Source organism: Pleurodeles waltl, chromosome 12 (assembly GCF_031143425.1).
Source record: "Pleurodeles waltl isolate 20211129_DDA chromosome 12, aPleWal1.hap1.20221129, whole genome shotgun sequence".
Taxonomy (NCBI): Eukaryota; Metazoa; Chordata; class Amphibia; order Caudata; family Salamandridae; genus Pleurodeles; species Pleurodeles waltl.
Genome location: NC_090451.1, coordinates 226,429,504 through 226,447,377, shown reverse-complemented (window position 1 = coordinate 226,447,377; position 17,874 = coordinate 226,429,504).

Sequence of the window (17,874 nt, the reverse complement as noted above, 5' to 3'; positions counted from 1 at the left end):
GGTGTGTGTATTTCAAATTGTCCAATGTGGCAGTGTTTTGGATATGTGTGTGTATTTTGAGCGCGGCGGTGTGTACCGCCAATGGAATACCGCGGTTGAAAGACCGCCACGTGGATTCGTGGGTCAGAATGGCATGGGGGTGTTTGTGTTGGCGTGGCGGTGGAGGTTTGGTCATCTCCAGTTTTCCGCGGCCCGCTGATGAGGCGGCCTTCCTTGGATGTCGGTTTTTTGGCGGTTTCACAGTTGGTGGTCAGAATGACCGTGGCGGTTTACCGCGGCGGTAGTATGGCGGAGTTCTGACCGGCGGTAAGGGCCTTTTACCGCCGAGGTCAGAATGACCCCCATAGTCTCATAGTCATTCTGTGGCAGTCTTCATATGATGTCGGGCGGATCTCATCTGTTCCTTTGGGCTTGTGTAACCAATGCTGCCAACAGCCTTGCAGTCAAGGTTTTGAGATTTCTAATGAGCTAAATGTCCACGTTTTCAGTGTGTTTAGGCGTGTCATTTAATTGTCTCCTGTGACACACTCAGTGCACTTTTATTGCAAGTAAAACAGACAACTAAGCAGTTAAGCCTTGATAATGAGGTAAATTTCAGAAATTAGCCTACTACCCAACCTTAAACACAATTTGTGGCAGCATGTTACTTTATGGTTTTTTACTTTCATGTTGTGATGTTTTCAGAAACTAAGTGAACATTGGCAAAGCTTAGCAGACAATTGTGGTGGGGATGATGCCTCCAAGTCAGTGGAGGCGTATTACTTGCACCCTAGGGCTTGAAGGCAGAGACCACTGTGAAGTGAGGAACAATGCATGCAGGGCTCCCATTGGGAATTCACGGAGGGCCTGTTAGGAAGAGGCTTCTGATTACTTGTGTTTCCTGAGTACTGCAGATTTGGTAAATAGGACATGTGAGGTTGAGAATGCAGTTTCAGTTGCCCAGGAGGGGGATCTCTGGACAGGCCCTGACCTTTGTGTCTGAATTCTGCAACAGGAATGCTAAATGACTGCCAAATGCAACATCTAGCGCTTCGTTGTGCTTATGCTGTAGGTGCTGCAGGTTGGAAGTGGGCCCAGTGCTACTTGCCATGAGAAGCATTACTTTTCACCAATTCACTGAAACAGGCCTGATTATCGGAGGGAAAGTGGAGGAGCATCTCTAGCACAGACATCTAAAAAAACAACATTCCTGTTTTGGTGGTGTCCTCCATCAGATTTTATGGAAACATGAAACCATATTTAAATTGTATTTAACCTTGGGTGGTGACAATGTGTGTGCATGCTTGTGTTCTCATGGCAAACAGTGCTATTGCAACATGCAAATAATATTGTTTCCTTACACAGTATTGCATGCTATCTTATAGAATTCACACTATATTTCTAAAAACCCTGCATGAACACCGAGCTTGATTTAAAACTTTTGATTGTCAACTCACCTTTCTTTCCATCCTCTGCATGCCTCCTCTCTTTTAGCACAGCCTACTCTAAGCCACATGTATACTTTGCCTTAACCCCTATCATTGCACCTGTGCAGATTACACACACCTCATTTAATTTCAAAGATCACAACGTCTCCCTAAAAGTCATACCTCTACATTCTAACAATACCTAATTTTCTGTATCTCACCTATTAAAGCTGACAATACAATACAATATAATCAAACCCCTGGTGATGAGGCTAAGGATTCAGGGCATCGACTAGGACATCCCCTTTGGGGAGGCCTCACATGCTGTCTCACTATATGCAGAGGATATGCTACGTGTGTATGCGTTCTCAAGGAAAGTCTGATGTCCACTGAAAATGCTTTAGTTAACTGCCTGTTTGTGAGTATATGTCAGGATGTTTTCACTGTCTCCTGGGATCCTGCTAGCCAGGGCCCAGTGCTATAGTGAAAACCATACGTTGTAAGTGTGTTTGTTATGTGTCACTGGGATCCTGCTAGCCAGGACCCCAGTGCTCACAAGTTTGTGGCCTATATGTGTTCCCTGTGTGGTGCCTAACTGTCTCACTGAGGCTCTGCTAACCAGAACCTCAGTGGTTATGCTCTCTCTGCTTTCCAAATTTGTCACTAACAGGCTAGTGACGAAATTTACCAATTCACATTGGCATACTGGTACACCCATATAATTCCCTTGTATATGGTACTGAGGTACCCAGGGTATTGAGGTTCCAGGAGATCCCTATGGGCTGCAGCATTTCTTTTGCCACCCATAGGGAGCTCTGATAATTCTTACACAGGCCTGCCACTGCAGCCTGAGTGAAATAATGTCCACATTATTTCACAGCCATATTTCACTGCACATAAGTAACTTATAAGTCACCTATATGTCTAACCTTCACTTAGTGAAGGTTGGGTGTCAAGTTAATTAGTGTGTGGGCACCCTGGCACTAGCCAAGGTGCCCCCACAACGTTCAGGGCAAATTCCCGGGGTGCGGGGACACCATTACACGCGTGCACTATACATAGGTAACTACTTATGTATAGCGTCACAATGGTAACTCCGAACATGGCCATGTAACATGTCTAAAATCATGGAACTGTCACCCCAATACCATTCTGGTATTGAGGGGACAATTCCATGATCCCCCGGGTCTCTAGCACAGTACCCGGGTACTGCCAAACTGCCTTTCCGGGGTCTCCACTGCAGTTGCTGCTGCTATCAACCCCTCTGACAGGTTTCTGCCCTCCTGGGGTCCAGGCAGCCCTGGCCCAGGAAGGCAAAACAAAGGATTTCCTCTGAGAGAGGGTGTTACACCCTCTCCCTTTGGGAAATAGGTGTGAAGGGCTGGGGAGGAGTAGCCTCCCCCAGCCTCTGGAAATGCTTTGATGGGCACAGGTGGTGCCCATCTCTGCATAAGCCAGTCACAACGGTTCAGGGATCCCCCAGCCCTGCTCTGGTGCAAACCTGGACAAAGGAAAGGGGAGTGACCACTCCCCTGACCTGCACCTCCCAGGGGAGGTGCCCAGAGCTCCTCCAGTGTGTCCCAGACCTCTGCCATCTTGGAAACAGGTGTTGGGGGCACACTGGACTGCTCTGAGTGGCCAGTGCCAGCAGGTGATGTCAGAGGCTCCTTCTGATAGGCTCTTACCTCTCTTGGTAGCCAATCCTCCTAATCTGGTAGCCAAACCTCCTTTTCTGGCTATTTAGGGTCTCTGCTTTGGGGAATTCTTCAGATAACGAATGCAAGAGCTCACCAGAGTTCCTATGCATCTCCCTCTTCACCTTCTACCAAAGGATCGACCGCTGACTGCTCAGGACGCCTGCAAAATCGCAACAAAGTAGCAAGACGACTACCAGCAACATTGTAGCGCCTAATCCTGCCGGCTTTCTCGACTGTTTCCAGGTGGTGCATGCTCTGGGAGTAGCCTGCCTTCACCCTGCACCAGAAGCTCCGAAGAAATCTCCAGTGGGTCGACGGAATCTTCCCCCTGCTAACGCAGGCACCAAAAGACTGCAACACTGGTCCTCTGGGTCCCCTCTCATCCTGACGAGCGTGGTCACTGGAACACAGCAACTCTGTCCAAGTGACTCCCACAGTCCAGTGACTCTTCAGTCCAAGTTTGGTGGAGGTATGTCCTTGCCTCCCCACGCTAGACTGCAAAGCTGTGTACTGCGTGATTTGCAGCTGCTCCGGCTCCTGTGCACTCTTCCAGGATTTCCTTCGTGCACAGCCAAGCCTGGGTTCCCGGCACTCCACCCTGCAGTGCACAATCTTCTGAGTTGTCCTCCAGCGTCATGGGACTCCCTTTTGTGACTTTGCGTGGACTCCGGTTCACTTTTCTTCTAAGTGACTGTTGGGGTACTTCTGCGGGTGCTGCCTGCTTCTGTGAGGGCTCCCTGAGTTGCTGGGCGCCCCTCTGTCTCCTCCTCCAAAAGGCGACATCCTGGTCCCTCCTGGGCCACAGCAGCACCCGAACACCTCTACCGCGAGCCTTGCAGCTAGCAAGGCTTGTTTGCGGTCTTTCTGCGTGGGAACACCTCTGCAAGCTTCATCCCGACGTGGGACATCCGTCTTCCAAAGGAGAAGTCCCTAGTCCTCTTCTTTCTTGCAGAACTCCAAGCTTCTTCCAACCAGTGGCAGCTTCCTTGCAATTTCAGCTGGCATTTCCTGGGCTCCTGCCCACTCTCGACACTGTCGCTATTATTGGACTTGGTCCCCTTGTCTTACAGGTACTCAGGCCCGGAAATCCATTGTTGTTGCATTACTGGTGTTTGTTCTTCCTGCAGAATCCCCCTATCACGACTTCTGTCTCTCTGGAGGTATTAGGTGTACTTTACTCCTACTTTTCAGGGTCTTGGGGTGGGGTATTTTTCTAACCCTCACTGTTTTCTTATAGTCCCAGCGATCCTCTACAAGCTCACATAGGTCTGGGGTCCATTCGTGGTTCGCATTCCACTTTTGGAGTATATGGTTTGTGTTGCCCCTATACCTATGTGCTCCTATTGCAACCTATTGTAATTCTACACTGTTTGCATTACTTTTCTTGCTCATACTTAACTAATTTTGGATTGTGTACATATAACTTGTGTATATAACTTATCTTCTTACTGAGGATCCTCACTGAGATACTTTTGGCATATTGTCATAAACATAAAGTACCTTTATTTTTAGTAACTCTGTGTATTGTGTTTTCTTATGATATTGTGCATATGATATAAGTGGTATAGTAGGAGCTTTGCATGTCTCCTAGTTCAACCTAAGCTGCTTTGCCATAGCTACCTTCTATCAGTCCAAGCTGCTAGAAACACCTCTTCTACACTAATAAGGGATAACTGGACCTGGCACAAGGTGTAAGTACCTCTGGTACCCACTACAAGCCAGGCCAGCCTCCTACACTACCCTAGATCTAGGAGGTGAGGATACTACGTTGGAAACTGCACACATTCTGTTACTTTGGAATTAACATGTACCACACAAAGGCGGATCTTCTAGAGGGTAACCTGAAAACAATTATGGATCCCCTGAACTCCCAGATAGACTTTTGGTCTATGCTGCCACTGACCATAATAGGTCACACTGCAGTGAGCAAAATGGTTATGCATCCCTGGCTTTTGTACTGTTTTATAAACATACCTGTAGTGATCTTGAGAAAATTTTCCAGTGACCTGGACACAGTCTTGGGAGGATTCATCTTGGGGAATCCACGACGGAAGTTAGGGCTAGCCAAACCAAAGCTCCCAACAGGTAGAGGTACAATAGGGGACCCTGGTTTCAAGGTTTATAACCTAGCAGCACAAAGGCAGTGGGTGATCTCTTGGATGGGAAGTCATCATTTCAATGAAACCAGATGCACTGTCACACACAACCGGGAAGGGGTTCTACACAAAATCCTATTTCCTGAAACCCCACTGTCAATGGCTTTTTCAATCCTTGACCGGACTGCAATACAGTGTTTGAAGGGCTCTGTGAGATATACAAGTCCAACCCTATCCTATGCACAAGTGTTCTCTCTTAGAGATCTCCCCATGCAGGAGGCAAACTGGACCTCCAAGGATTGAACAGGAAGGGAGGGTGCAGGCAAAACACTATGGGACCTATACAATGGGAGCAGAATACATAGCTTCCAAACATTTATGGATGAGCACAGGCTGCAAAGGTGTCAGTTCCTGCTGTATTCTAGGATTCTACATGGAATACAGGCACAGCAGATGGATGAGCAAGCTGAACTGCACATACATATGATGAAACAGGCAATTCATACTATGGGGTAAGGCAAAAAATTGATTGCATGGTTTTAAAAAGCCATCCATAAACACATGGAGGTGATACTCCAGCCACTGAGGGATCGATGGGAAACAGAAGTGAAGCAGCTTTTAATGATAAGGAAGGGAAGAAGGCAATCACACGCCCAGACAAAGTATACCTGAATGTGAGTTTCAAACATACACAATTTAACATACTTTATACAGCGCATCTCACGCCTCAGAAACTAAGTACGATATACCCCGGAATTTCCCCTGAGTGTCCTAAATATGGCAGCTCACAGGCAGGACACGAGCATATGCTATGGGAATGTGTGAAAGTGAGATATTTCTGGTCTGAAGTGTGGGCTTCCTTATCTGGGTGCACAGATTGTAAGCACATACTCTCAGGTGGTACTATATTCTAGGTCCAGCAAGGATAAAACTATTACAATATGTACTGATCTAGCCCTGCTCATGGTGAAGAAATCATTGCTGTGTGTTGGAAATCCCCTTACCCCACATCCCCCAGCTGACTGCCTGGAAAAGGGAGATGACACGTTGGGCTTCGGCAGTAGGGTACTCACAGCATAGAGAGGAGATGTGTGATCTCTGGAAACACCCAAAAGCAGGGTTATGGGACGAGCTAGTCTAAACCCACAACAATAATGATACAGTTGCAAGCGAAGCTGTTCTGCAGTGTTATAAGATGGTGAGAGAAATAAAGGTGGGGGTTGGGCAGAGAGCACTTGGAGTGGCCAGTATCACATGGACCCACAATACTGATATCCTTAAGTGACTAAAAATACCTGAGACAGTACATACTCTGTACAACTGTTAGCAACTGAGAGACGGTCCTTTTTAATATTCTATAACTGGAATTTTATTCTGAGGCCATGAGAATTGTACTAAATGAGCGAAAAGGAATAGTTTCTTCCCTGCATGTTGATGTAATTGCCATAAGGAAAGCCGTTTTTCAAGTGAGGTGTTGGAGAGATGCCTTGTGTATGGGCTCAAATGAATGTTGCATGAGGCGTGAAAGGACCACATTTAGGGCCTGATTCTGACCCTGGCGGCCGGTGACCGCCAGGGTCACCGGCCACGGGAGCACCGCCGACAGGCTGGCGGTGCTCTGAAGGGCATTCTGACCGCGGCGGTTCAGCCGCGGTCAGAAAGGGTAAACCGGCGGTCACCCGCCGGTTTACCGCTGCCCTTCTGAATCCTCCATGGCGGCGGAGCGTGCTCCGCCGCCATGGGGATTCAGACACCCCCTACCGCCATCCTGTTCATGGCGGGAAACCCGCCATGAACAGGATGGCGGTAGGGGGTGCCGCGGGGCCCCTGGGGGCCCCTGCAGTGCCCATGCCAATGGCATGGGCACTGCAGGGGCCCCCGTAAGAGGGCCCCGCAAAGTATTTCAGTGTCTGCTATGCAGACACTGAAATACGCGACGGGTGCCACTGCACCCGTCGCACCTTCCCACTACGCCGGCTCAATTCTGAGCCGGCGTCCTCGTGGGAAGGTTGATTTGCCCTGGGCTGGCGGGCAGCCTTTTGGCGGCCGCCCGCCAGCCCAGGGCAAATCTCAGAATCACCGCAGCGGTCTTTCGACCGCGGTGCGGTGTTCTGACGGGGTTACTTTGGCGGGCGGCCTCTGCCGCCCGCCAAAGTAAGAATGACCCCCTTAGTTCCCATGGTGGAAAAGGGCACCTAACTGGAGGAAAAACTTTCTTTACCCCTCTTGGGAATCTTTTATGACTGGCATCCTAAAGAAAGAGGTTTGCGAAGGACATTTTCTGTATGCAGTCAGGGCTGCCAGATGGACTTAAATAGAAGAGAATTTCAGACCAGATTTTGCTAGGTGTAATAAATATTGTAGAATGACATCCTCCTGGCAAGATGTAGGGTCTGTCCTCTTGGAAGAACACCAGATGCAAAATCTCTTCCATTTGAAGGCATATGCAGCTCGGCTGGATGGATGTTTTGCCTTGTTTAGAATCTCCATACTGCCCTGTTGAAGATGTAAGTTTCCATACTGTACTAGCTCAAAAGTCATGCTGCCAAATTCAAAGAGGCGAGGTTGGGGTGTCTCATCTGTCATTTCGTCAGGAGGTCTGGCCTGCATGGAAGTCTGAGGTGTTGTCGGAGCGACCGGTAAAGGAGGTCCAGGAACAACCACTGTCTATGTCACAGTCACTGTCTACTGACTATGGTGCAATGAGGATCCTTCTGGCTGACGTCAATGAGAGTTTGATTAGGACTGCTGAGATCAGGGGAATTGGTGGAAAGTAGTACAGAAATTTGTTGGACCAGTTTATCCACAAAGCATTCCTAAACAAACCTGGCGGCAAAGCCGTGGCATTTTCTTTTGTCTGCTGTGGTGAAGAGGTCAATAGAAGGTGTGTCCCACAAACAAAATATATCTTAAACGATGTCTTCATTCAGTACCCACACGTGGTTCTCATCTAGAACCCTGCTGAGGGCATCCACTTGGACATTCTGAACACCTTGAAGTTGAATTGCTACTAACTTCAAATTCCTAGCATGGAGCCAGTGCCATATCATCTAGGCCTCTTGAGACAAGACTCTGGATTTGGCTCCCCCCTGCTTGTTCAGTTATACATGGTGGTTGTATTGTTAATCAGGACAAGCAGGGTGTCAGTGTTGAACGATTGGAGAAAAGCCTCGAGAGCTAGGTGCAACGCACAGAGCCCGAGGAAATTGATGTGGTATGACTTCTCCCTTGGAGACCAGAAGCCCTATATTTGTAGGTGATCCATATGAGCTCCCCTTCCGAGGACAGAGGCATTCATGACAATGGTCTGTGATAGAGCCTGTGGACAAAATTGCACCCCTTGTGGGAGATTGGTTGGAGAGCACCACCAACTGAGAGATCGGATTGCATTGGTGGATAGAATGATCCTGTCTTCCCAGTTTCCCAACAGTTGATTCCATTGGTCCTCCAGGCACTCCTGGAGAGGCTGCATGTGGAGGCGAGCGTTGGGAGTCAGAAAGATGCAGGAGGCCATGGAGCCTAGAAGTGTGTAGACTGTGCACACTGTTGGGCAATGCATAGCCTTGAGCGCACAACACTTCTCGAGAATAGATAAGCGTTGTTCCTCAAAAAGACACACTTTTCCCTGCAGCGTGTCTATGGTAGCTCCTAAGTACTGCAGCTTCTTGACTGGTGTTGTCGTGGACTTGAGAAAATTGACATGAAGCACTAGATGATAAAGGAGACTGCATGTCCATTTGAAGTCCAGCTGGGCTTCTGGAAACATGGATGCCTTGATTAGCCTGTAGTCCAGATATGGGTAGATAAAGATTTCGTGCCTTCGAAGATGTGCTGTCACCACAGCCACATACTTGGAGAAAGTTCTGGGTGCTGACTTGAAACCAAATGGTAGGACAGTGTATTGGTAGTGTTGTTGCCCCACATAAATCTCAGGAACTTCCAATGCTTTTTCGTGTTGGGGATATGAAAGTAGGCATTGTGTAGGTCAACTGAGCAAAGCCAGTCCCCTTGGTGAATCTAAGGATATATTTGGTGTGAGGCCAGCATTCTGAAATGTTCCTTTCGGATTAATTTGCTGGCAAACTGTAGGTCTAAAATGGGTCTGAACTGTTTTTTGTCGTTTTTCGGGATGAAGCAGTACCGTGAGTAAATTCCTTTCCCCGCTGATTGAGGGAAACAGGTTCTACCACTTTCTTTTCCAGCAAGATGGAGACTTCCGCCTTTAGGAGGTTGAGATGAGAAGTGGTCGACCTTGGCAGAATACTCAGTGGTGGGGTGGAAAATCTGAGACAATACCCATTCTGCACAATGTTTAAGACCCAAGCGTCTATTGTAATTCTTTGCCATTCTGCCAGGTAATTGGTGACGCTTCCCCCCACTGGTGTGGTTAGCGGATGCGGGGGAAGAAACTTTTCAGGGTTTTGAGGCTGGCTGTTGTCGAGTACCCTGATTGGGCTGGTGTGCCACCCGTCCTCTTTATTGTTTCCGCTGAGGCTGGAAGGGTCGTTGGAAATGCTGCTGAGATTTACTTGGCAGCCACTAAGGGGTTTGAACCCCTTGTGAAGGATAGTGTTGTGGAAAGGACAGAAGCACCTTTGTTGTTCTTTTGATATTTCAAGGCCTACCGCCTTCAATGTGTCTACTTCAGCCTTCATCCTTGCCATTTCATCGTCGGCATGACAGCGGACAGCGTGGATCCGGAAAATGGCAAGTTCGTGTTGCTGAATGTCCGGTTTCAGGGACGTTAGATGTAGCCAGGCATGCCTCCTTAAGGATACCTCATGGCAGTATGCTTGTGCTGAAAGTAAGGATGAGTCCTCCGCTGCACTTATTATCTGGTTAGATGGTCCGCAAAATAGAGCGGGGAGTCCCACAGGGCCCTATTGTATCTGCTCAAGAGGGATGTTGCGCTTGCTGCCTTCATGGATGTTGCCACAGAACTACAGACTTTGCAGCCTGTCGAATTCCCTTGTCTACTCTCTTTGTCAGGAGGAGAGGTAACAGATGAAGATGTGGCGTGAGATTTGCGGGCAACCAGTATCACAACTGAATCAGGTGGAGGATCAGAACGCAGAAACAAAGGGTCTTCTTCTGGAGGACGATACTTTTTTAGTAGCCTGGAAAGTGCAGACTTAGTCGTGACTGACGTAAGGAAGACTTCCATGGCGAGTTCCAGAAGGCCCTGCACTAAAGGAAGTAAAGGTCTGGAGGCTGTATGTTTTTGGAGTGTTTCAAATATGACTGAAGTGGTTAATGTTGGAACAGTCACAGGAATGTTTAGTTTTGCTGCACTTTGAACTAGAACTTCCTGAAAGGTGTTGATATCCTTCACCAGTGAGTAGTGAGGTTGAGGCGTGTCCGATAGAGTGGGTGAATAGCCTCTGGTGGAGGATAAGGAATCTCCATGGTAGCGTCAGTAAGAATGCGATCTTTGTTGCGATCTGTGATGGGAGTGTCTTGATCTTGTTGATGACCGGCCAGATGTATGATGGCCATGACATAAATGGTGGCGCGATCTTGAGCGCGGTCTGGGAACTGGAGTGGTACTTGCGCCACTGGAAAGGGTGGCGGTGTCAGGTGCCAGAAGAACCGGAGAAGCCGGCAGCAGCGGAGGCAGACCTTGAGGTGGAGGTTGAGGACAAGGTGTCGCAGACGGCAGGGGAGCGGTGTTGGTGAGAGGCGGAGAACGTGATGAAGGGAGAAGCACCAGCGAAGAAGAAACATCTCTGGAATGCTGCGACTCCAAAGAGGAATAGACCCTTCTCTGTTTTGCAGTTTTCTGCCTCCTCGACGTCGAGGGACTCTTTGACGTCGATCTCCCTCTCCGACATCTAGGTACTGACGTCGAACAGGACCTAGAGGTCAAAGTGTGACGTTAACGCTTCCTTCGCCTTAACGGTGAGTCCAATGACATTAATATACTCCTCGACATCATGTGCCGAGTAGCTGGTGTCTTCGACATTGTGCAGCGTCTTGACGTTGAGTGGCAATGTTTGTGCAACGTTCAGCCAGTCTTCGACCGTAAACATGTCAGTGCCATACCTCCTCTCGACGTCGATCTCCTCGACGTTGACAGAAAGCGTTTTCTTCCAGAAAAACGCCTTTCAGACCTTACATGCCCACTGGTGGCTGAGGAAACAGCCCCACTGGCTTCTTGATGGCGTTGCCTCTCTTCTCTCCCTTGAAGGCAAATCTTCTCCCTATCACGCAGGGTACGCCTGAAAAATGGCTTGCAGACATTACAGGAGCCAGGAAGGTGAGAAGATGGCGGGCAGATGATACAGACAATATGAGAGTCTGTTTTGGCCTTTTTTCTGCCACATCATGGGCATTTATCAAACAGAGAAGGCATTTTTTCTGGGAAAAATGCCTTAATTTCTGCCAGAAGAAGACACTAATCAAGAAAGAAAGTCAAAAGACTGAGTGAAACTGTTGTCCCAGAGATTTTCACTCAATTTTTTAAGAAAAAAAACTAAAAAGGTAGAACTCAATGCTTCAGGGTCCTATCAGCAGGAGCCAGAAAAAAGAACTGAGGAAACTGCCTCTCTCTAGGCATGATGTGATACTGTAGGACTAGCTGTTCTTAAAGACACAGGGGGTCATTCCTACCCTGGCGGTCTATGACCGCCAGGGTAGGTGATGGAGGAAGCACCACCAACAGGCTGGCGGTGCTTCCGGGGGCATTCTGGTTTCCCGCCGTCTTCCCGCTGCCTCAGGGAATCCTCCACGGCGGCGCTGCAAGCAGCGCCGCCATGGGGATTCCGACCCCCTTCCCGCCAGCCTGGTTCTGGCGGTTTTCACGGGAACGGGTGTCGTGGGGCCCCTGGGGGCCCCTGCAGTGCCCATGCCACTGGCATGGGCACTGCAGGGGCCCCCTAACAGGGCCCCACATAGATTTTCAGTGTCTGCGTGGCAGACACTGAAAATCGCGACGGGTGCAACTGCACCCGTCGCACCCCTTCCACTCCGCCGGCTCCATTCGGAGCCGGCATCCTCGTGGAAGGGGGTTTCCCGCTGGGCGGGCGGGCGGCCTTCTGGCGGTTCCCGCTTGGCGGGCAGCGACCGCCGCCCGCCAATCTAGGAATGAGCCCCACAGTCTTCTTTTTCTTCATTTATAATGGCAGCCTGTGGCCTATACTGCCCTGCTCTCCTTCATCCTTATTTTGCATTACAAAAAGGTTTGTAACAGATTTTTTCTGCTAAACCTTCAACTCATTCATGCATTTGAATGCAGGTGCCTTAGCTATTTGTCCTTTTTTATAGCAAACAAGATGAAGAATTGTGGACACTGTAGCCTTTTCTTTAGGCTGCAAATCGACATTCTTAAGTGGCTTTGCAGGCCTGTCTGAAGTAAGGCGAACATGAACATTTAAGAAATTATTTTGGAAAAAGTGCTCCGGGATCCTCGGAGGCAGGCGGAACAATTCAGCGCTTATGACTATACATGGGAATTCCCTAAAAGAGAAAAATATATGTTTGCTGGCAGACATGAGATTACACCCTTGGAGGTGGGAGGGTTGGTGGTCTGGGAGTGAATGGTTTGATATGTGGTAAAATGTCAAAAAATGCGTGTCAAAAGATGTGCCAAAAGAATAATTCCTTGTGTAAAGCAAGTGGACATGCAATACATTCTAATTAAATGTACATGTTAAAACCTTAGAAACATGTAAAGATGGAAAGTAAAAAAGAAAGGAACAACAGTTAAACAATATGTTTGCTTTAAAAGTCAATATGTTTTAAAAACAAATGGTGGCAGCAATCTTCCACCTGTGTCCTTATGACATTCTTCCATATGGGCCTATGTTTATTATTTTTTTATATTCCATATTCAGTCATTCTCATACCAGCCACAATCTTCCTGACAAACTACCAAGCTGATTATATCTGTCTGGTTTATGGAGGATCTAATCTGATCATGGATGACATATCGAATAGAAGAAAAAACCTTTTGACAAATGAGATCTGTTTTCTATTGAAAATGTCATTCTTTGAAGTGGTACGATGACTCCTTTTTAATTTTTTAATTTAAAAAACTTGTGAAGGAATTTATAACAATAAAGCAATCCATTCCTTCCACGCTCTAGCTTTGGGACCCTCCCTGTAACTCTTCTACCCCACTGACCAACCTACACTAGATTTTAAACAATGAATATTAAGGTATATGAGCTAATTTATAAAAAAACAAAAATAATATCAGGGACATAATGGTTACAATTTCAGACTGGAAAATTACTGAAATGCACTAGTTATGATAAACAATACATTTGTAACTAGCTCCACAGGGTGCTCCTCATAAACTCACACATAGGGGGTCATTCTGACCTCGGCGGTAAAAGGCGCTTACCGCCGGTCAGAAGACCGCCATAACACCGCCGGGGACGCGGTAAACCGCCACGGTTATTCTGACTCGCAACTGGCAAACCGCCAAAAACCCGACATCAACAAAAGTCCGCCACACCAACGGCCAGCGCAAAACTGGCGATGACCAAACCTCCACCGTCACGCCAACAGAAATACGCCCATGCCATTCCGACCTACAAATCCCCGCAGCGGTCTTTTAACCGCGGTATTCCATTGGCGGTACACACCGGCGCGGTCAAAATACACACACCTTTACAAAACACTACCACATTGGACAAATCAAAATACACACACCTGAGACACATACACACACCACTCCCACACACCCAATTAAATATAAAACACACACCCACATCACCCACAAACCCTTACGACCACAATTGCGACTGAAGGACAGAGAGAGACAGCACAGCATAGAGTAGACCATCACACAGAGGCAAATCACAACATCACCCACACAATTTCCACGCACAAAACACCATACACCACCACACTCACCACACTCTACAACACATACACCACCCCTCACCTCATCCACACCACCCCATGGCACCCCAAAGACACCCCAGGTTCTCTGACGCCGAACTCAGGGTCATGGTGGAGGAAATAGTTCGTGTAGAGCCCCAGCTCTTCGGGGCACAGGTGCAGCACACCACCATTGCCAGGAAGATGGAGCTATGGAGCAGAATAGTGGACAGGGTCAACGCTGTGGGACAGCATCCACGCAATCGGGACGACATCAGGAAGCGGTGGAACGACCTACGGGGAAGGTGCGTTCCATGGTATCAAGGCACAACATCGCGGTACAGCGGACTGGCGGTGGACCCCCACCTACTCCCCCAGAATTCACAGCATGGGAGGAGGAAGTCTTGCACATCCTGCATCCTGAGGGCCTCGCAGGAGTAGGCGGAGGAATGGACTCTGGTAAGGCAAATCTTCACTACTTCATTCCCCCCACCCCACCTGCATGCCAAATCATACCCCCACCCCCATCACACCAACTCCTTGCAAATGCCTCACCATCACATCCCACCCATCCCAATACCTAGCCCTGCATGCGTTCCCAAAGCATGGACACCCATCCCCAAAGCATGCCCACTGCACACACGCATCACCCCCACAAGCCACTGTCACAAAAGCCCCCACAAGGGAATGCCAGCACTGGGGTACACGGCCACCCACCCATTACACGAAATGCCACACACAGAAGCTATAACCATACTCTTATACCCCTGCAGGACCCGAACGCCACCACACCGCCACTGAGGGTCCAGAGATGTCCATCCCACCCCCAGAAGAGGCCCCCAGTGACGACAGCAGCTCTGTCTCCCTGGACCCAGATGACCAGCCCGGCCCATCGGGGACCTCGGGACAGTCGGTTCCCCACAGACAGCCACAGGCTACACCTGACCTAACCCCCTCTGGGAACACCAGCACAGCTCCCACCCAGCGGGCCCATGCCTCTGTCTCCAGGACACGTCAATCAGCGGTGTGTCCACCACTACAGGGCACCCAGGTTGACCCACCACCCCAACAACAACAGGGACCTGGGGGCAGTGGTAGTGGGCACACCGTCCAGGGGCCAGAGGCCCAGGGAAACAGGGGAACTGGGAGGGCTGCTGTGCGACAGGGGGGGGGACAGGCCCAGGCAACCGACTCTCCAAGAGGCCCTCTCCTCCATCATGGGAGCATACCACCACTCCCAGGAGATGATGGCTACGGTACTGGCCAGGTTCCAGGAGATCCAGGTACTGCATGAGGAACAGTTCATGGGGTTCAGAGAGGAACTGAGGAACATTAGTTCCGCAATGGGGACCATCGTTGTGGCCCTTAACCAGATAGTCACCACATTGCGGGACCATGTGGCACCACAAAGGGCCCCTGTCACTAGCCTGGACCAGGAACAGCCTACCACCTCAGCCGGCGCTAGTGGACAGGAGGCCCCCACACAACGACAGGCCACCAGAACCCCACCTCCTGCAGAAGAAGAACCATCCCGCAAGCGGAACCTGAGATCTCACAAGAAGACAGAGTAGGATGCCAAGACCCCCGCCAGCAAACGATACCCCCTGATGTCATCCCACTGTCCCACATTGTCACCCTGTCCAACCTTGAACTGCCCCTGCTCCATCCTTCCACAGGCATATGGACAATGCACCTGTGAGACTGAGAACTGGACTCTGCCATGGACATTACTCCACCATCACCCATCACCGTTTTACAATCATGTTCCCAAATGTAGCACTTTAATTAAATCACTTATTGCACTTAAAAAATCTGGAGTCTGCTTGTATTTTGAACAAATGTATTAGACATAACGGTGCAAAAATGTTCAGTTACATTGTGATGACAACATACCACTGTCACACAGCTGTAGTCCATGGGCAAACAAAGCAGAGGTCACGCAGTGGGGCCCACAGCTCTGAAAACGGAAGGGAAAGTCACAACTCAGTTAACAGGAACTGGGGGGGAACTCAGACAGTAGAGAGGCAGGAGACTTTAAGTAAATGTAAAATGGCGTGGTTGATTCGTACCTGTGTGCTACTGAAAATACTGTTGTATCACTGTGTCCCTGTTGTCTGTGTCGTCCCCGTCGTCTTCCTCCTCTTCACTCTCCACAGGCTCCACAGCTGCTACAACACCACCATCTGGACCATCCTCCTGCAGGAAAGGCACCTGGCGTCGCAAAGCCAGGTTGTGAAGCATACAGCAGGCCACGATGATATGGCACACCTTCTTTGGTGAGTACATTAGGGATCCACCTGTCATATGCAGGCACCTAAACCTGCCCTTCAGGAGGCCGAAGGTTCTTTCTATAATCCTCCTAGTTCGCCCATGGGCCTCATTGTAGCGTTCCTCTGCCCTTGTCCTGGGATTCCTCACTGGGGTAAGTAGCCACGACAGGTTGGGGTAACCAGAGTCACCTAATAGCCACACACGGTGTCTCTGTAGCTGTTCCATCACATAAGGGATGCTGCTATTTCGCATGATGTACGCGTCATGCACTGACCCAGGGAACTTGGCATTTACATGGGAGATGTACTGGTCAGCCAAACAGACCACCTGGACATTCATAGAATGATAACTTTTTCTGTTCCTGTACACCTGCTCACTTCCACTGGGGGGAACCAAAGCCACATGGGTCCCATCAATGGCACCAATGATGTTGGGGATGTGTCCAAGGGCATAGAAATCACCCTTCACTGTAGCCAAATCGCCCACCTCAGGGAAAACAATGTAGCTCTGCATGTATTTCATCAGGGCAGACAACACTCTGGACAAAACCTTAGAAAACATAGGCTGAGACATCCCAGATGATATGGCCACTGTAGTTTGGAATGATCCACTTGCCAAAAAATGGAGTACTGACAGAACCTGCACCAGAGGGGGAATCCCTGTGGGTTGGCGAATGGGGGACATCAGGTCTGGCTCCAGCTGGGCACACCGTTCCTGTATAGTGGCTCGGTCAAGTCTGTATGTCAGTATGACATGTCTTTCTTCCATTGTCGACAGGTCCACCAGCGGTCTGTACACAGGAGGATTCCTCCATCTCCTCGCAAGTCCCAGCGGACGGTGCCTAGGAAGGACAACATGGAGCACAGAGTCAAGTAACCCACAGGTACGTAACCACAGCTTGCACAGTACACGATTCGCTATGCATTGAATGGCTTGTATGAGTGGCAATGCAAGGCCTAGGCCTGTGTGACGCTGTAGAAATTAAGCCATGTGGGCCCTTGAAATGGCGGCTGCCTGACCTGTGAAGTGTGACAATGGGATGTGAGGTCAATGCGCTGGCGTGGCACACCGTGGCGGTAGGCGGTCGAAGACCGCGGCGCAAAGCAGCATTGGTTAACATTGAACCCTATGGGTCTCATGAGCCAATGACGATGTGCGCCGGCGGTCGCGGTGCGCACCGCCGCGGTACACACCGCCGCGGGCGTGACCGCCATTTTCTATCTGCTTAATCACTCGAGACCTGATCACCCAGAGGAGAGGACCTATACTGCAAGTGCTGCTGTGACCTCGGTCTGGAAGAGACAATGGCTGCTGCGACTGGGGAAAGGGCCCCTGCCTTCACATCTGAGGAATTGGAGAAACTTGTTGATGGGGTCCTCCCCCAGTATGCGCTACTCTACGGTTCTCCAGACCAACAGGTAAGTACACAGGGAGCACGTTGTATGGGCTATGCCTGTGTTGGGTGGGGTGGATGTAAGATGGTGGGGAGGGGAGCGAATGAGGAATGCAACGCACGACAGATGAGAGCATGTGCCACATGGCAAGGTTGGGGAGGGGGGGCCACTCACATCGACAATG